The 25,785-nt window shown below is 38.0% G+C and overlaps 1 protein-coding gene across 3 annotated transcripts in view; it reads left to right on the top strand.

The window, feature by feature from the left end:
- The window catches only part of LOC114659191 (guanine nucleotide-binding protein G(I)/G(S)/G(O) subunit gamma-12-like), a 284,521-nt gene that overhangs the window by 160,478 nt on the left and 98,258 nt on the right, over positions 1 to 25,785 (top strand). The window contains exon 3 of one of the 3 annotated variants that reach the window (XM_051932780.1): positions 17,944 to 18,019. The exons of the other annotated variants lie outside the window; for them this stretch is intronic. The gene's annotated coding sequence lies outside the window, so the exon portion shown is untranslated. The remainder of the gene's footprint in view (positions 1 to 17,943; positions 18,020 to 25,785) is intronic. 3 annotated transcript variants of the gene reach the window in all.

Below are 25,785 nucleotides of genomic sequence, written 5' to 3'. Positions count from 1 at the left end.
GAGACTGATTATTTGAGATTTTTCACAAACAATAGGTTGCTAAACATTATTTCATCCAGTAAAATTTATGTGTGGCTGATGAGGAAGGAATGGAAAAGGAACAGGATAGGAAATGAGGCTATAGCCTTCTTAAAAACACCAATTTCCTTGTGATATGTACAGAGGCAATGCATTTAATATGACACTACTTGCAGATGATTTTTAATTATGTACTTTGAATTTTAGTCACCATTAATTGATGTTTTTTATTGAATTATTTTCTGATCATCTAGGGCAATATTGCCTCTGTACATATCCAAGGGAAGTAAAACAAAAAGAACTGGAGATTTTCAACTTACAAATCACTGATTAATTCATGGATTGATTGAGTGATTCATTGATTTATTTGTGTTTTTTAAACCCATGTAATCCAATTCAGGTTGTGCCAAGGCCGGAGCCTATTCTGGTTCGATTTATAGTTTATAGGGTTTGGTTCATATTGACTAGTTCAGAGTGCTGCACACATTTGCAAATACAGGTTAAATAATATACAAAATAATCTTGCAACATATCACTCTTATTAAAATGAGATTACTAATCTCCTTAGCATTTTGTTTATTTACCCCAGGAAAAATAAGCGAAAAATTATGTTTTTTTTTTCCCCACAAGAAAAATTGCTATTACGTGTAACAGAAACATATACCAAAACATCAGCATAAATACAGTAGAAAAGGTATGCCTAGTGTCCTCTGCTATACAGATGTAAATATAGTACATGTCCATTGTGTGATATGTTTTGAAACAGTCGCCAATGCACAGCTTAATGTTGCTATCACAACGCCAGAAGTGTGTTTCTTTAGGTACTTATATTTTATGTGTTGCTTGCACATGAAAGAGTAGAATGTCAGTGTGTGACCTGCATGCCCTTTGTGTTATTACAGGGTATGGCAGTGCAAGGCTTAGTGACTTCCACAATGACATTGATAGTTGTTGCATTGTGAACAGTACTCAGTGCTTGCTTATCCTTGCACTTTATTGCAATTATTTTGCCTTTTTTTCACAAAAATGCTGTCACACCTTGGTGGAGCTTCACACAGCCGAATTTACCAGGCATTCCACAGCGGTTCGATCACACATTGCCATATAATGCATCATTTTCACTATCTGTGTTAACATCTGATGACCAATTGACATCATTATAACTATTCACTCAATTTGAGCAATGATTCCATTTCAGTTCATTCTTAAACTGCTTTTATGGCTTTTTGTTTGACATTGTGTTTTTTGTTGAAGGATCTGCCTCACTCATGAATATTGACAAGCTATCTTAGAGTTACCATAAAGTGGCAGAAAGAATAGAACCACTCATTATTTTGTTTGTAGCGTGCCATTTAATCCATTAGATGGCAGCAGAATACTGTCCAGTTTGTTATTTAGGCTTAACACTATAAAGCATATCAATACATGACACCTGAACCTGACTCAGGTTTAACCGTATTTGCATAGAGTTCCTAGCCTAAGTAACAATTGAGGTTAATGCCAAGGAGGTTAAGGCTCCTTATAGGAATAATACAATAATGAATATGCTACTGTTAATTGCATTAAGCTAAGGTTAATCGGTAACTAAGAAAAAGGAAAACATCCAGCAAAAATCTTCATTCACCAGGAAAGAAATAAGTCAAAGTTTGTCTAACTTTGACTAACTGGACATTGTATAATGCAACCTATTTATAATACTTATTATTAAAAATGTAATTAAAATTCAGAATACGAATCCTTGCAATTCAAAACTGCTACTTTTTTGTTTTCATTCAACTTAGAAACAATATATTTTAAATCCATTGTTTTTGTAACTTCACTCACTACTGATAAGATTGCTGAGAGTTATATGAAATATTAAAATACATTACTGTATATTATAAAGGACACACAAGACAGCTGCATTGTATGATCAGATTTTTCTATAATTTTCATGAATTATTCTCACTAAAAGTAACATAAAATATAGTAACATATGAGTAAAATGGGACTAATATATAGGTTATTTCTAGAATTGCATATTTAATCATAAGGTTATAAAATGTGTGCTGACCAGTTCAACAATTAGGTGGAAATCCAGCTTTGGAGAATTAATGTTTCTTATCTGGTGCAGGCCCATAAATGATCTTTTTAAAACTGATTTAATGGCATTGCACTTGGCCTGCAAAATAAAGAAACAACCAGAAATAAAAGTGTAATTATATATTGTGACCGATAACACCGCCACAGATTCGCTGTCTATGACAGTGGCAGCTGTTGTGCAAAGACAGTTCTGTAACTGGTCTGCTGCGAATTCTTACTGCGTAACTCCGGCAGCTGCACGCTGACACTGTTAGCTGTGCACTGACTCTCTGTTAAACAGTAAACCAGTGACAAAGAAACACAGCTGCCCTTTGAGAAACTCCCTCTTAAACAGTATTTCCATGGGAAACAAGCACACTCTACTGGCTCTCTGCACGATCAGGTGCAGATTTACCACATAATGTGCTTGTCGCACAATGTTTAGAACATTTAAAAGGCTAAGCCCTAGTGCTGGGCGGTATACCGGTTCATACCGAAAACCGTTTTTTATTTTTTTTATGATATGGATTTTTCTTATACCGCAACACCGGTTTAAATTGCCTAAACGACGTACGGAACGTGGCGCGGCGGGAAACTGTTTAAGTGGGGACCTTTTTCACTGCTACACCGCTAAACACAGATTTGTTGCACTAGGGCTCTTTTTCACTGCTACACCACCAAATAGTGGGCGGTAGCATAGGTATGCTGCGCGGTGAAAATGGACAGAGAGCATTCCGAAACTGAACTAAAAGTATAAAGTTGAACATGTGATGAACAGAAGAACTTTTGCCGAAAAAAAGGAGTAACATCCGTTGCCTGGAGATACTTTAGTTTTAAAAGGTCAGATGTGTAAATACTGTTTCTATACTACTGGATAATACTGCAAGCCAAGTTGTACTTGTTTTTGTACTTGCTAGAGTATGTTTTGCTTGTATTCATTCTGCGATGTGCTATTGACTCGTTCAGAGATGGGCGCAACTGTGAATGGATAGCATAATTAAACATGTATAACGAAGATATTTTTAAAGTTCTGAACACTCCGTCGGCTAAGTTAATAACTAGTTTTAATTTCACAAAGACGTTTATCGTGTGGTGATTGGTAATTATCGTGTGGTTTTGGTAGAGAGCAGGAATATCATGAAGTGAATGGATTCTGTGCGGTGATTGCTGCAGGCGCCTGCTCTTAGTGCGGAGGAAGTCAGTTTAAGAAGCGTAGTGATTAACGACTGGGTCGGGGAACACTTAACACAAAGTATTTGATGTGCTGCATTAACTTGTGAAGGGGTTTGAGAAAATCTAGTAAATTAAACATTGATTTTAGGATGAAGTTTAGTTTACAACATTCTACTTTAATTATAAAATAAACTGAGAATAAAGTGGAAATGTCGACTTTAATCTTGACATACTCAACATGTTGAATTTATTCTCAACATATAGTTTGTTTTTTCTTCCGTGTCCATATTTTTTTTTCTTCACAGTGGCCCTAATGCGCTTCCATAGGGCTATACCACAAACAGCATTATAAATGCAAGTTGCAGTTTTTATTATTTAGGTATATAGCTTAGCTTGAAGCAAGGTCCATATTAATGCAGTTTGCCTAAATGATGGTACAGTTGGTAAGATGTCATCACCAAGATTGCACTTGTTTTATTTTATTTTAATTTGGTGAATACTGTGTAATGCACCTGGGTTGAAGCCTTGAAGTAATGGTGCAACTATCAGTAATACTATTATGTATTTTATTGTTATTATTTATTAGTTTAAATATTATGCCGTTTAATGATGGTAAAATTGTTTAAAAAGTCACTTTAACGTGTCAGTGGACAGAGATTGTTAACATTAACAGAAAGTGTAGTTGGTTTACAAAAAATATTTACCATTTATTCCTTTTCTAAGACGTGTTCACTGCAATCCAACTTTTGACAAACACCTCTGGATATTTTACTAAGTCTAAATGCCTCTTTGGATGGTTGAAAATATGTTGTCAAAATCATAGTTTAAGCTTTTGCAAAATTTGTTCAATTAAAGGTTCTATATTTTGACTGCATCTGTCATGCAATGTGATTCCTTCTCTTTAGTGCCACCCCCTTGAAAACTATCACTTTATGGGGCCATGCAAACCTGGATTAATACTTGTGTGCACATTAAAATGTCTTTTTGTACGATGTACAATTCTCATAACAGTCTAATAGGTTATTCTTAGCCAGTCTACTGCAGTAATTGCAGTGGAAAATGTGGTTAACATCCACTCATGCATGGGGAAAAAAATACCGTCTAATACCGTGAAACCGGCAGAATTTAGAAAAATACCGTGATATAGAATTTTGGTCATACCGCCCACCTCTACTAAGCCCCAACCAGCAAAATTATTCACTCTTCTGCCCTCTCTCCTCCAGACTGTGTCTGCCTCAGCCACTGCTTCCGAGCCCCTGAACCTGCTTGACGAAGAAGACCTTGTGTTCTTTTAATCTGAAATAGAGAGCTAGAGTAGAACGATTGTGTGTTGAAAACCAACGTCTATTTTGAATAAAGTGTAGAGAGTGTTCCCACCTGATGAGCAATAAAGTTATTCTTCCCTGGAAACCTGGTCCCATCTTCCTGTATCTTGTGCAACTCTGCAACCCAAGCATGACAATATCCAGAAATGTGTATCAATGTAGAAATTAGGATGTAAAATAAGATAAAGAGCAAACCTGCTAAAAGAGAAATAGCACAGAACAAAAAGTATTTTAAATATAAATTATACAGTATATCAATAGCATCTCTGTATGAATGATTTATTAAAGGGGGATCTTTTAGAAAACTGTGATCTAGGGCCATTTGTATCAGGTTTTGAATACAGATGAAGCAGAATAGGTTTACTAAATGTATAGATATTAGATATTGTAATAATGTTTCTTTATCTTTTTCATATTTTGACTGATTTTTTATACTGAGACGAGCTGTATATACCCGGCGTTGCCCGGGGCAGAAGTAACCTAATCGGTCAAACACTTACATATATACCAAAGTAAACCTAATCGGTCAAACAGTTACATATATAAAAAAAGCGAACCTAATCGGATAAACAGCTTCATATATACAGAAGCGAACCTAATCGGACAAACAGCTAATCTATATACATAAGCAAACCTAATTGGTCAAACAGTTACATAAATACAAAAGCAAACCTAATCGATGAAACAGCTTCATATATACAGAAACGAACCTAATTGGTCAAACAGTTATGCATGTGCAGAATAATTTTACAAAGATTATGCGTGTTAACAATCATTAAAAAGAAAAGATTGAGGAACTCTTCTTCTATATGTAATGAAGCTGGATGAAGCTGACTTGACGAAGACGTAGGTGGCATAGATTGGTTTTTCTAAAACAGAAGAAAAAAATGAGTATCTATTATTATTTTAAATTTGAATGAAAATGAGAACCTTGATTAGAGATAGATTATCCGTATTAAAATATGTGCATGAATAAACTTTTGCTAACTCTCTAGCAAAAGTTTATTCATACAAATTGGCATGGGATGGCTTTGTGAAAAAGTAAAAATTAGATAAAAATAAATTGAGAATGCGTACTTCGATTTGACTGAGATTATCTGTAATGATGAAAAAAAAGTTTAGTATGTTTTTTTTTCCATACGGGAAGGATGTAAAACCTTACATAGGCACCCTTCAGCCCGTACTGAAGGGTACTGTCACATTCTTACTGACTAAAAAACACCCTTTTTATTCCACAGCTACCCCAAAAACCACTATTAGGCATTACTTTGGGGTGGCAGTAGTTTAGTTATGAAACAGCTGGGTCCTGAAAAAAATCTGTCTTATTAGTGGCTTCATCACATATAGAAGAACAGTTCCTCAATCTTTTCTTTTTAATGATTGTTAACACGCATAATGTTTGTAAAATCATTCTGCACATGCATAACTGTTTGACCAATTAGGTTCGCTTCTGTATATATGAAGCTGTTTGACCGATTAGGTTTACTTTGGTATATATGTAAGTGTTTGACCGATTAGGTTACTTCTGCCCCGGGCAACGCCGGGTATATACAGCTCGTATATATATATATATATATATATATTATATATATAATATACACACACACATAAACATTTATATACATATACATATATATACATATCTACATATACACATGTACATATATATAAACACACATACATAAACACACACATAAGACTTACTGAGTGAAACGGGCTTTCATTGACAATCATGTTACGTTATTTTTAAAATGTTTCCTTTTTTTTTTCATAACCTCTTTAACACACTACTTCTCGGTATTTTGCTAGTATATATATATATATATATATATATATACATATACACACATACATGCAGTTTTAATAACACAGAAATCAATATAAACATTAACATCATTATCATATGAGAATATGAAGTAATATATAAGAAGCACATTTCATATAAATATAAATTATTAAACAGTAAAATCTTCTTCTGTAATTTGCTACCGTGGCAATTTGTGTGTCTGTCCAGGATTTTAAATGACCTGTAGCTCGCAAACCGTTGCACCTATACACTTGAAATGTGGTACACATATAGTACATCATGTCTACTATCTGCTTTATGGGTGATGATTGTTTTAGTCTTTTTATCTTTATTTTATTTTATTGTACAATCAAGTCCTATCTGCGCACAGCAGGGCAGCCGTGGGCGGATGCGTATGGTGTATTCACTCGATGTTATCGTGCATTGCGCTGTCAGTGGTATTTTGATAAAAGAATTTGAACAACATATAAGAAGCGTATAAATTATTAAACAGTAAAACATTAACATTTAAGAAGTAAAGTTACATTAAGTACTACTGCTGTGCCTTTGGGTATACCTCATTTTTTGTTTGCCCATTACATGCTTAAATGTATACATTTTTTGGTGCACCTACCCGAGAACACGTGACATATAACCGAGCGTGGGAGAAGCATGGATTTTAAACACGCGTTGAGTTGATGTGCTGGTCTCCCTCGTGAAATAACTGGTAATGTTTGACTAAAATCTACAGCGAGTAAAACGACATTAGCTCCTATTTTTTTTTACGATCTCTGAGATGTTGCTTTTTTCGGTTCAAGGCTTCATAAGCTCTTTTATGTTGTATGGTGTACTTATCCCAAACCATCATCTTTGAATGTTGCAAGACTTTCGCCTTGTATGTAGATCGGGGTAATTACATTCATTGCATTCCTAGTCTGAATCACAATGTGATTGTATGGGTGGTTACCTGGCACTGTAGGGTTGCCACCCGTCCTTTAAAATACGGAATCGTGCCGCGTTTGAGAATGAAATTGCGCGTCCCGTTTTGAATCAATACTGGACGGGATTTATCCCGTATTTTTTTTATCATTTTTTTTTTAAAGCAGCGTCTCATGCAAATCATCCCACACGCATTTTATGAAGATGCCTCCTTTCCTACTTTTGATTGGGTAATACTTGATGTCATCGTTAGTTTGATTGGTGTTTTTAACTGTCCAGTGAGTAGGGCGTGTCTTTCAACCGTAAGCAGATTTTTTGCACTGGTATCACTGACCTCGACGACGGCGACGTTATACGTCAAAAATAAATTACGATAAATGACGATTTTAGCGATACTTTATTACGACGGCGGCTACATAGACACGATCAAATAAAAACAAAAAAATCAAATAATCATTCTACATTTTCAAAATGTCGAAAAAACGACGGAATGAAAAAAAGGCCCACCCGACGACCCACCCATTCCATTTTTATATATATAGATTGCAGCATTGTTATTTTCTTTAATTATGTTTTTGAAGGCAACAGGGATGCAAATTTTAATGAAATTTAATGAAATTTTATAATAGATAATTGACTTCTTTTCACTGAGTTAAAACTGTTTATTTTTAAAAAGAGACACCCTGCTTAGTAAAACAGAAAATAAAACAAGGATAAATTTACAAGTATTTTTTTAAGAATTGTGAATGTACAAATTTGTTTTCACAATACATAAAAATGTGTCGTAAACTATATCTTTACAAAAAATAGATTTATGTATTTCTTGTTAAGGAACATATTGATGTGCTCGACAATTTGTTGCATGTGGAGCCTGTCTTGGCCAGAAATCAAGGACAGCCCCTTAGGTTTGCCTACGACTCCCAATGTCTACAAGGCAGTGGAAAGCCTCATAGCAAGGCTGCCAGCTGCATGTCTTACTGGAACATTTTGCTTTGGTAGTACCACCAATTTTTTTTTTTGGTCAGTCTTCAATTTATGTATAGTCTATGTAGCATGCTCTGCCTCCACTGAAGTAGGCGGCACAGTCATCACATACTGATACACTTGTTCTAAACAACGCCCGCGCTTGCCGTTGCTCTGAAACACCGCCATTTCAGCTTTTACTGATGCATCCAGTTTCTTGTCATCATTCTGTGATGGTAAGTTTCTTGGCACAGATAATGCGGATGCAACAGACTGACGCATTGCAATTCCAAGTTGCTGTTCAAAGCTGGTCAGGCGTGGTAGGCCCAAACGTGTTGTGAGGGTCTGCTGGGAACGTCTGGCAGAGCCCCCTGTCAGAAGTAGCTTCAACTCCCACCTCCGGCAGAACTTCGACCACATCCCGAGGGAGGTGGGGGACATTGAGTCCGAATGGGCCATGTTCCGTGCCTCTATTGTTGAGGCCGCTGACCGGAGCTGTGGCCGTAAGGTGGTCGGTGCCTGTCGTGGCGGCAATCCCCGAACCCGTTGGTGGACACCGGCGGTGACGGATACCGTCAAGCTGAAGAAGGAGTCCTACAGGACCCTTTTGTCCTGTGGGACTCTGGAGGCAGCTGATAGGTACCGGCAGGCCAAGCGGAATGCGGCTTTGGTGGTTGCTGAGGCAAAAACTCGGGCGTGGGAGGAGTTTGGGGAGGCCATGGAGAACGACTTTCGGACGGCTTCGAGGAGATTCTGGTCCACCGTCCGGCGTCTCAGGAGGGGGAAGCAGTGCAGTGTCACCACTGTATATGGTGGTGATGGTGCGCTGCTGACCTCGACTCGGGACGTTGTGGGTCGGTGGGGGGAGTACTTCGAAGACCTCCTCAATCCCACTAACATGCCTTCCAATGTGGAAGCAGAGCCTGGGGACTCAGAGGTGGGCTCCCCCATCTCTGGGACTGAGGTCACCGAGGTGGTCAAAAAACTCCTTGGTGGCAGGGCCCCGGGGGTGGATGAGATACGCCCGGAGTTCCTCAAGGCTCCGGATGTTTAAGGACTGTCTTGGTTGACACGCCTCTGCAACATCGCATGGACATCAGGGACAGTGCCTCTGGATTGGCAGACCGGGGTGGTGGTCCCCCTCTTTAAGAAGGGGGATCGGAGGGTGTGTTCCAACTACAGAGGGATCACACTCCTCAGCCTCCCTGGAAAAGTCTATTCAGGGGTCCTGGAGAGGAGGGTCCATCGGATAGTCGAGCCCCGGATTCAGGAGGAACAGTGTGGTTTTCGTCCTGGTCGCGGAACAGTGGACCAGCTCTATACCCTTAGCAGGGTCCTGGAGGGTGCATGGGAGTTTGCCCAACCAGTCTACATGTGTTTTGTGGACTTGGAAAAGGCATTCGACCGTGTCCCTCGGGGAATTCTGTGGGGGGTACTCCGAGAGTATGGGGTACCGGCCCCCCTGATAAGGGCTGTTCGGTCCCTGTACGATTGGTGCCAGAGCTTGGTCCGCATTGCCGGCAGTAAGTCGAACTCGTTTCCAGTGAGAGTTGGACTCCGCCAGGGCTGCCCTTTGTCACAGATTCTGTTCATAACTTTTATGGACAGAATTTCTAGGCGCAGCCAGGGCGTTGAGGGGGTTCGGTTTGGTGGGCTCAGAATTGGGTCACTGCTTTTTGCAGATCATGTTGTCCTGTTTGCTTCATCAGGCCGTGATCTTCAGCTCTCTCTGGATCGGTTCACAGCCGAGTGTGAAGCGGCTGGGATGAGAATCAGCACCTCCAAATCCGAGACCATGGTCCTCAGCCGGAAAAGGGTATCTCGGGGGTTTTGTTCACGAGTGAGGGAAAAATGGAGCGTGAGATTGACAGGCGGATCGGTGCGGCATCCGCAGTAATGCGGGCTCTGCATCGGTCTGTCGTGGTGAAAAAGGAGCTGAGCCGCAAGGCGAAGCTCTCAATTTACCAGTCGATCTATGTTCCTACCCTCACCTATGGTCATGAGCTATGGGTAGTGACCGAAAGAACGAGATCGCGAATACAAGCAGCTGAAATGAGTTTCCTCCGCAGGGTGTCTGGGCTTTCCCTTAAAGATAGGGTGAGAAGCTCAGTCATCCGGGAGGGGCTCAGAGTAGAGCCGCTGCTCCTCTGCATCGAGAGGAGTCAGATGAGGTGGCTCGGGCATCTGATCAGGATGCCTCCTGGACGTCTCCCTGGTGAGGTGTTCCGGGCACGTCTAACCGGGAGGAGGCCCCGGGGAAGACCCAGGACACGCTGGAGGGACTATGTCTCTCGACTGGCCTGGGAACGCCTTGGGATTTTCCCGGAAGAGCTAGAAGAAGTGGCCGGGGAGAGGGAAGTCTGGGCATCTCTGCTCAAGCTGCTGCCCCCGCGACCCGACCTCGGATAAGCGGGAGACAATGGATGGATGGATGGATGTTCAAAGTTGCTGTCTGATGAAGTGCAAGCTGCAGCAATGGCGCCACCTTAATTATTTTCAACTATAACTCTGTTATTTCTTGATCAATTTTTACACTTTTACACGCTATATATGCGAACTTGGCTGTTCCCATTTTCCCGGGAATTACAGCAGTTTCATTCCCGGGAATGCGGGAATGAAAAATGTCCAGGAATCCCGGGCTCCCTGGATTCCCTAGTTAGTGACAGTGCCTCTAAAGAGAGTGTTACCCTGGTTGAAGATAATTGATAAGCTGGTGAAAGTCTTTGCTGTCAACCACATCCTCAGTGTGATATCCTGTGACAGTCAGTTATTAGTTTTTTGTTGTGAGTGATGACAATGTGAGAGGTAATGGATTGTAAATGTTTTGCTTTGGTATTTCTACACAGTATTACACAGTTTACAAGGAACTTCTTTAACTTCTATGTTTATCAAACTTAATTTTTGCTAACATTGTGCACTGTGCTTCTGGATGTACAACTAATGTGTTATTTAAATACTGCCCCATGTCAATTTAAAAGAATAGAATGTCTGAATCAGACATTACAGTGCGCCACTGTTATTCAATTTCAAAATGCAAATACAAATTAAATATATAATCAATAATATTATTTGATTTAAACTCTCAATGTGAGGTAATCAAACAAAAGTTCATCATCATCCCTAGCAGACAATTATACATGATGATGTTTTGCTCCACATTTCAACAGTTGCATTGATTTTGGAAGTGCAAATAACAGTGGGCATTTCCAAAGTAAAAAAAAAAAAACAGTCTCTTACCTAGTAGCACCACAGATATTTCCTAGGCTTTTTACATTTTCTCATTATTTCAGTCTCTTGTTATTTTATTAAATGACTGATGACAGAATGAGGCAACTTAGTACATTAAGCGTTAACTTCGTTTTTAATTTTATGTGCAGTCTTTCACAAGGTGCTTTACTGGGCAGTTACCAAGACTTCAAATACTTTATGATGTAAATGAGTAAAATTAAATGAAATGAAAGCAAAAGTGGACAAAGTGTACAGGATGTGCTTTTGTTTTACTTTCACTAGACTTTGTCAGAGGAGCACGTCTATCTGTACAAATAATTAAAAAGTGACATTTTAACCATCAGCTGCCCTAGGCAGAGATATGGTAAGCAAACAGAGTCAAAGTGAAGTACAACTTAATATGTTTTCAGTTTAAAAAGCTTAGTGGTCATGTGTCTGTGTGTATTATGTTTTCCACTCATTAGTTATTCCATGATTTTCCCTTTGGGTATTATCCATAAAAATGGTACCTTATCCTATATAGTCCCTGCATGTTTTATTGTTGTTCATACGTATTAAAGCAAACTATAGGAAAATCACTATGCTCCCTTATCTGCACAAATAAGGGAAAAAATGGTTCAGTGCCACTTGTCAAAATTAATTATGTCTTTGCTTTATGTGATGTGCCTCTGTTGTTAAAATGCCAATTTTCAAAAGTTGTTTTGCCATGAATTTGTGACTACAGGAGGGGCATCCCTGTTGTGAGTCCTAAGTATTTACTTTGATGACTAGAAAAAAGGCGGCTGCTCTGACTGTCTTACCACCCACAGTCATTCTTTGATAATTAAATGGAAAAGGGTTTGGGTGCATCCTTACCATAACGCCTCCCCCAGCCAATATCCTATGTGTCCAATGGTGTATTTTGCTTGATAAGTTGTGCAAAGGTCCATTAAACATGCACTTTGAAAGTATACAAGGCCTTTGGTATCCATTATCAGTGTCTGATATTTATCTCTCACTGGCAAATCACCAATTTGCCACCTAATATATTCTCCCCTATAGAATAAGGTATGGCAGCATGTATGAAATAAACCCGAAAGCCTCAGAAATGATTCACCCTCTTTCATTGACTTTATGGACAGTACACAACACACTGATTTACATTAAACAAACCCTTATTTTATGTAGATTATAGTAAGAGAGCTCTGTTGTTTTTCACTAATTAAATTTCATAGAATGACAACATGTTAAGGGTCATTTGCATATGCTAAAATGAAAAGACTCTGAAAACCTAAGGGATAAAATGAAGAATATTTTTACAGGTATGTGTCTGCAAACAAATCTGTTATATGTGAGTTGTAAAGAGAAGTGGAGCCACATACATTTATACATGTAACAACGTGGGGCCAGCTGCCTTTTGTGTGACCAGCTGCACCTTTACTTTTAATGGGTCTGCAGGTAGAATATCTCAGCTGTGTATGACTAGAAATCTGTGTTCCCACAAGTAAAAGAGGCACCGTGGGTCAGCTAAGTATGTCTGAAATGTGCGACATTGCCGGAAGCCAAAGGTCAGCGGCAATTACAACTCTCCAAGAGGAAGAATTTCTCCCTGTTGAAAGCAGATCTGACTCTTTGAACTTTTGCACTTGTCCAAATACCTCTGTGTTATACTAGTATAGATTTCCTTTTTTTCTAGAGCTGTTGCTTTTCATAGATAACTCAGCAGAGTATAAGTGTGAAACTAAGTTCCTGGAAGGTCACAGTGGCTGCAGGTTTTTCATTCAAGACAATTTTGTTAATTAGAACTCAGGTAGTGCTGCTGAAGAAACAGTTGTTTTGCATAATTTAGTTCACTGACATGTTAGGATTTAGTACCTTTAATTTTTTTATTACCTTTACCAGTGTTGCAGTAATTACTTTGGAAGGAAATAAAGGAAAAAATGCAAAGATTGAGAAGTAATGATCTGGTCCAACCCACAAGACATTTTGATGATCTAAGAAAGGTAAATTCATAGTATTTAGAATTATGTTGGATGAAAACACTGGCAGCCCATATAATCAAAGACGTATTCCATTAATAGTAACAATTGGCTGCAAAAAAAAACCTACAGCCAATACAAATTCTCCAGGAACTGGGTTTGCAACTGATACATTCCACAGACACTGTGTAATTGTTATACTGCAGTTAACCCGTTCACTTTCGTTAAGAGTTAAAACAAAAAGAGAATTATAGCACTGACACATTTAAACCAGAGAAAGAGAGAAGGAAAGATGAATTCACCCCAACTAGTATTTAATTTCTCCAAATAATCATTGATATTCTCCAGAGGAGAGTGTATGAACTAAATGGAAGCTCATTCATATCTTTATTCTGTGCTTCACTATCTTTTTTATTACCTCCTGATAATGGTGAAGGATGTAGGGGAAGCATTAAGACTGAATTATCTTATTGTTTGTTTTTTGAAGACATTATAACTTAGAAGTTGAGGATGGGTATTCATTGTTTGTATCAGGGGTGTGTTGCATCATTTTGTAGCTAACTTTAGATTACAGTTTTTTCAGTATAGACCATCAGCTGACATAAAATCACTTTCAGGTCACATCCAAACATAAACTCACCAATGTACCTAAAGAAACATTTAAATAAACTATATAATGATACCTCATCTGCAGCACATCTGCAAAATTTTTTGCACTTTTTGAAATAGATTGTTTTCTCAAATCACATGTTAAACCATGTAATGGTAAGGTAAAAGAAGGAAATTTATTTTGTCAAAGTTTTTTTAAGTACAAAGTATTACAATCAAAGGCTGTATTTGGTCTGATAATTCCATAGTTGCGCAATTATTGTTTACTGAACTTTTTATTTGAGAGATGTTTTTCTTTTTTGCATTCTTGGTGCAGGCTAATAAAATGATGGGTATCTTGGTTCCTCAGTATGATTTTAAAGCTAACAAAGTTCTAAACTTGATTCCCTTTTCCTGTTGTACCAGCTGAGTTTCTTGGTCTCTGTCTGATGGTGCCAGAGATTAACCAAACCTTCACTGTATTGCATACTGTAAGAGGCCAGTATGGATTGGTAGTAACTGCCTTCTTCATTGATATGGGCTCTTGAGGCTAAAAGACTAGAATATCATAAGAGAATGTAATAGGATGATAGCCACCTTATTATCTTGATTTTACATAATATTGCAATATGCTTTAAGCCTTAGATGGGAATAATTTTAGCAGTTTGTTGAAGACCTCCATTATCTTGCAGTGACCAAGACTATGCTTCAAGGAAGAAAACATCTTAAACCCCCAATGTAAATGGAGCTCTAAAAGTGAACTTGCGATCTTTGTGTTGAAATAACAAAGAAAACGTTTCTGAACTCATTCTGCTAGTGATGTGCCAAAATTAAAATTCAAGGCCAAAGCCTAATTTCAGAAAACAGTGGGCCAAATACCACTGTATTTTTGTAATGGCTTATAATTTTTGCTTTGCCTGTTTGTTTTTGTGCTATTTCATAAGGCCTAAATTAAATCAGTTTCATTATTGATAGGTGATTTTCAATAAAATTATAAAACAGCAAGTTGATTAAAGTTATTTTATTATTGAAGTCAGTCTTTTTATTTAAAAAACCTGAACCATTAATAAATAAGTCAATAAACAAATGTACTACTTCATGCTGGCAAATAGAAAAAAACCAGCTTGACCAATATTTTTGGCACAGCTACAGTTTTTCTTATTTGTAAATTTGAAGATCTTGTAGATAGCCATTAATTAATGGTGAGTGTACATTTATGTATAAGTTTAAATATGTGCACTGACACCAAAGGATTTACATGGTCTATTAAGCTTGTTTAAATAACATTGATTTGCGTCCTGATTCAATTGTTCTGATATGATCTACTCCTCCTTCTCCCTTTTTTGTCCATTTGCTTTTGCTTTCTTTCTCACAGTTTATCCATACTGTTGGTGTTGCTCATTGTAAACAAGCTAGTACATTCCTCTAAAGACAGCATCCACTCCCCACAGTCCAATGCAATGTTATGTATTGCTAGTTCCCTATAGAATAGGAGGCATTTTTGTTTGAAAGCATTTTTTTTAACCAGTGCAGGAGAGCAATGGAAACAATGTCACCTATTGGGCTCAAAAAAATCTACATTTTTACTCATTCAGTCAAATACAAAATGTGCCATTTTTTTAGTGTTTTAAGTTGTTGAAAATTTGGTACATTTGTACATTCTACCTAAGGTTAAACCCTGTGAAATATAAACAGCCATAGAGTAGAAATAGTTGGGTCAAACTGCTGAGGACCTGCTTAAACCCTTAAATAAGCATTTGTTCAGCCAGCAGTGTAGTAATGGTTAGAGGTCACAGCAATTGGTGTCTGGTCTTTTGAGCTTCCAGTTAATACATCTATGTTATCATCTGGCAGTGTGGATGTTCAAATTTAACAAAAGTCTCGTAAATTCTGGGTACAGCTGAGCTTTACAAAATCATAAAAACTTTAAGAATTAAAGGAACAGAAAGAGTCACAGTATTAATGTAAATGCTGCAATGGCTTTAGAGCAAGCAGGTTAACTGTATCGTCACATTAAAAGGGATTTTTTAAACACTTTCACAAAAATGTAGCAATGCGGGTACAAATCATGTAGTGATACAGAAGCACAGTGGATGTGTACGGATTAGCTAACATGACATGCAAAGCTGGTCAGCAAGGGTACTTTGATTTACAGTATACCACATTGCTATATTTTGAATTATTTAATAGTTACATTCTAGTAATACATGGAGTGAAGTTACTAATACAATTGGTAATTTTTGGTCTGTGTCATTTGCAGGTCATACTGTCCCACTTATAAATTTAGTAGCAAGAGTTGACCTGTTTTTACCTACGTTAAGGTGGAAAAAGGCAGAAAGGCAGTTGGTTTTACAACTACAATTCACATATAACATTAATTTATCACCAGCACATTTTGATTGAGTATAAAGAATCTTGAGATTTCATTATAAATATATGTATTTTAGCCATAACTGGATTTCTTTTGGGATTATTGTGAGCTTGTGCTTTTTTGCTAGCAAATATTAAGAAACTGACAATATTTTTGTTTATTCAAAATAAAAAAATGTTTTGTTTACTGTATTTTTACATTTTACTATATTAGTGGAATGTGCCTCATTGCATAATACCTCATTGTATCTACCTATCAGAAAATGCTTTAGTATTTCAAATTCTTTAATGAGAGTGTGCATTGGCTTGTGATGCTGACTTGTGGGAAAACCCTAAATGACTCACTTAGCCAACCAGTCCTCCAGCTGAAGTATTACGAGGGGGGACCCAGAAATAACCAGAATTTTGTTGTTGTTAGGTTGGTACTTATAGGCTTATAGACTTATGTATTTTATGTATATGTATACATGTCAACATGTCAAATGTATTTCCATTTTATGTATAAATGTATTTCCGCCAATGGAGAGTACTTTGAAGGAGACTAATTGTAGTTTGTACAGAAAATTAAATTAAACACGTTTTAAAAATATTTCCGGTTATTTTTGGGTCCCCCCTCTTATATACAAATTGATTGTATACATTGTAGTAAACTGCCTTTACAAGCTGGTCACAGTGGAATAGGCTGAACTACCTAAGGGATGGGTTTGTGAAAAAAGTGAGTTTTATGTAACTCAGTTGCACTCAGATGTGTTTATTGCACATACTATATCAATTTGATTTGATCCTTAGAATACATTTTTTCTCAGTACAATCATGTTGTAGTTTCTGCTCAAAATAGTCAGCAGTTATTTATAATTAGCACCAGTGTTTGACAAAACAATATTTCAAAGGTTTGATACTGTTAAATACTCATAGATAATCATATACTGCCAATTTAGAGTATACATTCAAAATTATTTTATATTAAGTATATACTGTAGATCATTTTAGAGAGAGTAAATTCGCCTAGTAATGATGCAGTATATAGAGCTGGAGTGTCACTGTTTCGTTTACTTATTTTAAGTTTTCAGCCTGGCACCTGTTTATGTGTAGACGGCAAATTCTCCCTATGCTTTCTCAGAGTATTAAAGTTTTTTTCTCCATAGCCCAAAAATGTGGCTGTAGTAGAAGTAAGCATAGTACAGTTTGGCTTTTTGTCTTGCATCACATTCTTTTCTGCCAAGAAATACTCATTAGTTATGGGGTTCAAAAATACATCAATGGATAGATGTTATGATACCTGACTGTCTCAGAGTCATCCAGAGATGGGTTTTGAACTTTCTACCTTTGTGATTTAGCATGGAAGATTATATTGTACATAAGATTATCAAAAAGTATACAAGAGATTGCCTATTCCAAACATTTAATTTTACAAATGTATTCTTTCATACACATATTACATGAGAGATTGAAAGCGTGATTAACAAAACCTTTCTTGGAATGACTGCTGTGCATTTTATTATCCATTATCCAACCCACTATATCCTACCTACAGGGTCGCAGGGATCAGCGGAGCCAATCCCAGCCAACACAGGGCGCAAGGCAGGAAACAAACCCCGGGCCCACCGCAGGTGATTTTATTTATTTATTTATTTGTGTAAAAAAGAAACTCAGTGACAGCTTTATTGAGCTTTCTCTTGTTATATTTATATAGTAATGGCACTCTGTGATCATTATGACACAGCTCTGCTAGATGAACAATAGGAGGCCGAGATGAACTTAGTACCACAAAAGGGCTGAGTGTTTATCTTCAACAATGAAGACTCGCTATATTGCAGGACATTTGTTTGTAGGAACTGATTAATACTAGAGCATTAACTCTGGTGTACATTTGTGGGATATGTAGACCTTTACTTAGTGATTTTTCTGTTCTTTTACAAAGTGAATACATAGAAATGGTTTTGATAAGAATAGACTTTTCAGCCCAGAATACCTCATCAAGTTCTATTCACTAAATTTCAAAATAACAAGTACTATAGATTTCATAAGTATGTCAGTGTGAGTCTCTAACTTATTCCTGTAAACATTGTAGAGGAAAGTACTGGAAATATTTTAGCCTGTATTTGGAACTGAATCAGATCTTTCAGAATGTCTAACTGGAACAGAAGAAACACCCATAAAAAAAAAACTGGTTACTGTGAAACCTGCTAAATAATATTGATCCTAATCAAAAACTTAATACATTTTTCTTATTAATTTATTTGATTTTTAGTAATAGATCACTTTGGGAAAATTGCTATGTGTAACTACTTACAGTATATTGCATCCTAGAAGAATACTATTATGTAAGAAATTGCTTCAAATTGAACCCCAGAATTGTAACCATGCTTTCAAACATATTTTGTTGCCCCTATATTATGTTAAAAGAGTTGTAGTCGCATTCCCATTTAAACCACAGTCTGTGAAGCACATATGGTACTTTTCTTTGGATATTATCAGCTTTTCTGCAATGTTTTGATAACATCATCTTTTAACAGCACTGTTTCTGTGTGTGGAATTTCTAGTCAGTGATGATCAGTTCTGTCTTTTATCATATTCCCACAGGTATCATATGCAGACTTAGGAATATTTATAATATGGCTGTGTTCTTTGAGTGATTCACAGCGAGTAAAGCAGTGATATCATCATTAAATGAATATCTTACACATACGTTTTTGCAGCGTGATATATATTATGTTTGTTGTTGGAAGAAGTAGAGTAATTAAGTAGAATTATTGTACTAATTTATATGCTGTACTTTCTATTTTTCAAAATAAGTTGCAAAGTAGATGTAATGGTATTATGGAAAGAAACTGAGGCATGTGTACCGATCAGCCACAACATTAAAACCACTGGCAGAAGAAGTGGTGGTGATGTGTTGGAGGCAAGAAAAACTGACAAGCTTAAGGATCAGAGCAACTTTGACAGGGCCAAATTGTGATGACTAGATGACTGGTTCAGAGTATCCCCAAGTGACAGATCTTGCGGAGTGTTCCTGTTATCCAGTGGTTAGTACCTACCAAAAGTGGACCAAGGACAACCAGCAACAGGGACAAGGGCTCCCAAGGCTCATTTATGGTTAGAGAAGGCTATCCCATCTCGTCAGATCCCATGGAGGAGCTACTGTAGTACAAATTGCTGAAAAACTTAATACTACCCATGGGAGGAAGGTGTCAGAGTGCATCACAGCTTGCTACGTATGGAGCTGTGTAGCTGCACATTGGTCAGAGTGCCCATGCTAACCCCTGTCCATTACTAAAAGCATCTAAAATGGGCATGTGAGAGCCAGAACTGGACCACAGAGCAATAGAAGAAGATGGTCCAGTCTAATGAATCATATTTGCTTTTAGATCATGTGGATGGCTGGGTGCACGTGTGTCATTTACCTGGGGAGGAGATAGCAGGATACACGATTGGAAGTGGGATGCTCTGGGCAATGTTCTGCTTGGAAATCTTGGGTCCTTGCATTATGTGGACGTTACTTTGACATGTGCCACCTACCTAAAGATTGTTGTAGACCAAGTATACTCCTTCACAGTACCGGTATTCTCTAATGGCAGACTATACTAGTCTTCTCTCTCTCTCTCAGCCTGACTTGCTGCACTCTGTTTACAGGAAGTTTGCATCCAAAAAAACACATGCAGTAGCTAAACTACTGTAATACCTCAAGGAAAGGAGCACTACATCTAAATTACCATAAAGCTTAGAAAAGCAGGGGCTAAAAAAGTCATTATTTGTGACTGGGCAATTTACAGATCAAATTTTTTGTAATGAAAGTAACACAATTTAGAGTACCGCCCAATTGACTGAACCATCACTACTGCCACCCTGCAAAAATTTTTAAGGAATGATTTGAGAAGCATGACAAAGAGTTCAATGTGTTGACTTGGCCCCGAGATTCCCCAGATCTCAATTTGATCGAGCATCTGTGGGATGTGGTGGAAAAATAAGTCCAGCCCATGGAGGCCCCTTCTCGCAACTTACAGGACTCGAAGGATCTGCTCCTAGTGTCTTCATGCCAGATACCACAGGACACTTTCAGAGGTGTTGTGGAGTCCATGCCTCAACAGATCAGAGCTGTTTTGGTGGTACAAGGGGGACCTACACAATATTAGGCAAGTGGTTTTAATGTTGTGGCTAACTGGTGTATATTAACTCCATGCATGTATCTTTAATTTAGACCCTTGGGTTATTTAATTTCAGACAAGAAAACTCAAATGAAGTAATACCAACATCTTGCCAGTTAACGTGGAGACATACAGTGGTGTGAAAAACTATTTGCCCCCTTCCTGATTTCTTATTCTTTTGCATGTTTGTCACACAAAATGTTTCTGATCATCAAACACATTTAACCATTAGTCAAACATAACACAAGTAAACACAAAATGCAGTTTGTAAATGGTGGTTTTTATTATTTAGGGAGAAAAAAAAATCCAAACCTACATGGCCCTGTGTGAAAAAGTAATTGCCCCCTGAACCTAATAACTGGTTGGGCCACCCTTAGCAGCAATAACTGCAATCAAGCGTTTGCAATAACTTGCAATGAGTCTTTGACAGCGCTCTGGAGGAATTTTGGCCCACTCATCTTTGCAAAATTGTTGTAATTCAGCTTTATTTGAGGGTTTTCTAGCATGAACCGCCTTTTTAAGGTCATGCCATAGCATCTCAATTGGATTCAGGTCAGGACTTTGACTAGGCCACTCCAAAGTCTTCATTTTGTTTTTCTTCAGCCATTCAGAGGTGGATTTGCTGGTGTGTTTTGGGTCATTGTCCTGTTGCAGCACCCAAGATCGCTTCAGCTTGAGTTGACGAACAGATGGCCGGACATTCTCCTTCAGGATTTTTTGGTAGACAGTAGAATTCATGGTTCCATCTATCACAGCAAGCCTTCCAGGTCCTGAAGCAGCAAAACAACCCCAGACCATCACACTACCACCACCATATTTTACTGTTGGTATGATGTTCTTTTTCTGAAATGCTGTGTTCCTTTTACGCCAGATGTAACGGGACATTTGCCTTCCAAAAAGTTCAACTTTTGTCTCATCAGTCCACAAGGTATTTTCCCAAAAGTCTTGGCAATCATTGAGATGTTTCTTAGCAAAATTGAGACGAGCCCTAATGTTCTTTTTGCTTAACAGTGGTTTGCGTCTTGGAAATCTGCCATGCAGGCCATTTTTGCCCAGTCTCTTTCTTATGGTGGAGTCGTGAACACTGACCTTAATTGAGGCCAGTGAGGCCTGCAGTTCTTTAGACGTTGTCCTGGGGTCTTTTGTGACCTCTCGGAGGAGTCGTCTCTGCGCTCTTGGGGTAATTTTGGTCGGCCGGCCACTCCTGGGAAGGTTCACCACTGTTCCATGTTTTTGCCATTTGTGGATAATGGCTCTCACTGTGGTTCGCTGGAGTCCCAAAGCTTTAGAAATGGCTTTATAACCTTTACCAGACTGATAGATCTCAATTACTTCTGTTCTCATTTGTTCCTGAATTTCTTTGGATCTTGGCATGATGTCTAGCTTTTGAGGTGCTTTTGGTCTACTTCTCTGTGTCAGGCAGCTCCTATTTAAATGATTTCTTGATTGAAACAGGTGTGGCAGTAATCAGGCCTGGGGGTGGCTACGGAAATTGAACTCAGGTGTGATACACCACAGTTAGGTTATTTTTTAACAAGGGGGCAATTACTTTTTCACACAGGGCCATGTAGGTTTGGATTTTTTTTCTCCCTAAATAATAAAAACCATCATTTAAAAACTGCATTTTGTGTTTACTTGTGTTATATTTGACTAATGGTTAAATGTGTTTGATGATCAGAAACATTTTGTGTGACAAACATGCAAAAGAATAAGAAATCAGGAAGGGGGCAAATAGTTTTTCACACCACTGTAGTTTTTTATGCTCTGTTTATACTTTATTCTGTTTTCACCAAAATCCCTCAAAAACAACAAAGTTTATTTCAAAGTGGAAATTATTTGGCAGTGAAATTTTCAACCCAACAAATGGTTGTATGGTTTCAATTGTAAATTTATTTCAGTAATTAAACGATTTTTATTTTATATAGAACCCTTCACAGAAATGCCATCACAGTTATTTTGCAAAATAAGCAAGATTACAACAATAGAAGGTAAATTACCATACATAAAAATGTAGATGAGCCTAAATAAATAAACATGAATGGGAGCTGATAGACAATCTGAACTAATAGAATAGCAGAATTATGATTATTGATTCAAACTGGAGAATCAAAGACTGATGTATCTTAGTAAAAGGCAAGAGAGAAAGCTTAAAATTTACTGTGACCAAAAACAGATGTTCATGATATGCTTTTGCCATATCACATCCACTTTAAAAGTCCATGTAGAAAAGCCTGTGAATAGTGGGAGGACATGCAGACTCCACACAAAGCACTGCATTCCAGCATTACATTATACAGTGAGGCCCAAGAGCTGTGAATTGGCAAGGTATTGCATTAGGCCAGACTGTACTAGGATGGCATTCTTCCAATGATACCAGTGCTAATGACTAATGAGGGGTTGTAACCTTGGCAGAGTAGAAGTAAAATGCAAAATAAGCAAAGGGATAATATTGTGTGATAAAACTGTAACGCATTCAGTGATTTTTAGTTAATTTACTTTGGTTTAGTTGTTTTATTTGCCATGCGTCATTATCATACTGCTGTTCAGAAACTTAAGAGATTATAGCAACAACAAATGTTCAGTTTTATGGTATGAAGTAACATCATTTTACACACTAACTTCGGGTCTAATAGAGCATGTGTTTTCTAGTAATTACAGATTTACATGTAGAAAAATGTAAACTTTTTCAGGGAAGAAAAGAATGCTCATTCTGAGTACAGTAATCCCTCCTCCATCGCGGGGGTTGCGTTCCAGACCCCCCCGCGAAAGGTGAAAATCCGTGAAGTAGAAACCATATGTTTATATGGGTATTTTTATATTGTCATGCTTGGGTCACAGATTTGCACAGAAACACAGGAGGTTGTAGAGAGACAGGAAAGTTATTCAAACACTGCAAACAAACATTTGTCTCTTTTTCAAAAGTTTAAACTGTGCTCCATGACAAGACAGAGATGACAGTTCCGTCTCACAATTAAAAGAATGCAAATATATCTTCCTCTTCAAAGGAGTGCGCGTCAGGAGCAGGGACTGTCAGAAAGAGAGAGGAAAGCAAACAAATCAATAGGGCTGTTTGGCTTTTAAGTATGCGAAGCACCGCGGCACAAAGCTGTTGAAGGCGGCAGCTCACACCCCCTCCGTCAGGAGCAGAGAAAGAGAGAGAGAGAGACAGAGAAACAAACAATCAAAAATCAATACGTGCCCTTCAAGCTTTTTAAGTATGCAAAGCACCATGCAGCATGTCGCTTCACGAAGCAGCTGCACAGAAGGTAGCAACGTGAAGATAATCTTTCAGCATTTTTAGACTAGCGTCCCTATCATCTAGGTGTGCGAACAGCCCCCTTGCTCAATCCCCCTACGCCAGGATCAGAGAAAGTCAGCACAAGAGAGAGAGAGAGAGAAAAGTAAGTTGGGTAGCTTCTCAGCCATCTGCCAATAGCGTCCCTTGTATGAAATCAACTGGGAAAACCAACTGAGGAAGCATGTACCAGAAATTAAAAGACCCATTGTCCGCAGAAATCCGCGAACCAGCAAAAAATCCGCGATATATATTTAAATATGCTTACATATAAAATCCGCGATAGAGTGAAGCCGCGAAAGGCGAAGCGCGATATAGCGAGGGATTACTGTAGTCCTACTGACTCCCGTAACCATTGCATTCCAGATGGGGTACACCATGCTTGGAGTTTGGGATGCTTTGGATAGCTATATCTTAATAAATTAAGTATTTTTATCACAAGTGATGTTATATTGATATTTTAGATATGAATAATTTATATTTTAGTCCACATTTTCCAGTATTGTCAAATATTGTTTAAATAATATTATCAATTTAGCAAACCATAAATAATATGAAACCTGAAACATAAATAATAATAATTACACTTAGTAATGTATGATCCTGATGGTTTCCCTCCAAAAATGTGACCTTCAAATGCAAAATCTACCTAGATGCAGCCTATGAAAAACCTACAGGTTTCAAAGAAAAATAATAACATAAAAATAACAGTGAGAGTCAGTAATACATTTTGCCAAATTCAGTGAGAGGGAGAATATAATAACAGAACAGTAATAAAAAGAGAAGGAGTGCGAAGGACCATGAAATGATGGTTAGAAATAGGCAACAAACTTACTAATGCTAGTGTACAAATTACAGGTTCCAATGAGTGTACGTACAACTTTACTTGGTCCAAGAAATTTTGATTGCAGTTTCTGCAGTTGTGTAAGTTTTTTGTGACTGACAGGGATGACAGACAGTACTGGTGGTTTATTAATAAACTTGAAAGGTGATACAGTAATCCCTCCTCCATCGCGGGGGTTGCGTTCCAGAGCCACCCGCGAAATAAGAAAATCCGCGAAGTAGAAACCATATGTTATATGGTTATTTTTATATTGTCATGCTTGGGTCACAGATTTGCGCAGAAACACAGGAGGTTGTAGAGAGACAGGAACATTATTCAAACACTGCAAACAAACATTTGTCTCTTTTTCAAAAGTTTAAACTGTGCTCCATGACAAGACAGAGATGACAGTTCAGTCTCACAATTAAAAGAATGCAAACATATCTTCCTCTTCAAAGGAGTCAGGAGCAGAGACTGTCATAAAGGCAGAGGAAAATCAATAGGGCTGTTTGGCTTTTAAGTATGCGAAGCACCGCGGCACAAAGCTGTTGAAGGCGGCAGTTCACACCCCCTCCGTCAAGAGCACAGAAAGAGAGAGAGAGACAGAGAAAAACAAGCAAGCAAAAATCAATACGTGCCCTTCGAGCTTTTAAGTATGCGAAGCACGGTGCAGCATGTCGTTTCAGGAAGCAGCTGCACAAAAGATAGCAACGTGAAGATAATCTTTCAGCATTTTTAGACTAGCGTCCGTATCGTCTAGGTGTGCGAACAGCCCCCCTGCTCAATCCCCCTACGTCAGGATCAGAGAAAGTCAGCGCAAGAGAAAGAGAAATGTAAGCTGGGTAGCTTCTCAGCCATCTGCCAATAGCGTCCCTTGTATGAAATCAACTGGGCAAACCAACTGAGGAAGCATGTACCAGAAATTAAAAGACCCATTGTCCGCAGAAACCCGCGAAGCAGCGAAAAATCCACGATATATATTTAAATATGCTTACATATAAAATCCGCGATGGAGTGAAGCCGCGAAAGGCGAAGCGCGATATAGCGAGGGATTACTGTATTATATAAATTAAGTTGAGTCATGCTGGTATTCTGAATTATTAATAACATACA

This window comes from Erpetoichthys calabaricus, chromosome 10, assembly GCF_900747795.2.
Source record: "Erpetoichthys calabaricus chromosome 10, fErpCal1.3, whole genome shotgun sequence".
In the NCBI taxonomy this organism is placed as follows: Eukaryota; Metazoa; Chordata; class Cladistia; order Polypteriformes; family Polypteridae; genus Erpetoichthys; species Erpetoichthys calabaricus.
Note: the sequence above shows the minus strand (reverse complement) of the source record. Positions and strands in the feature narration are given on the sequence as shown.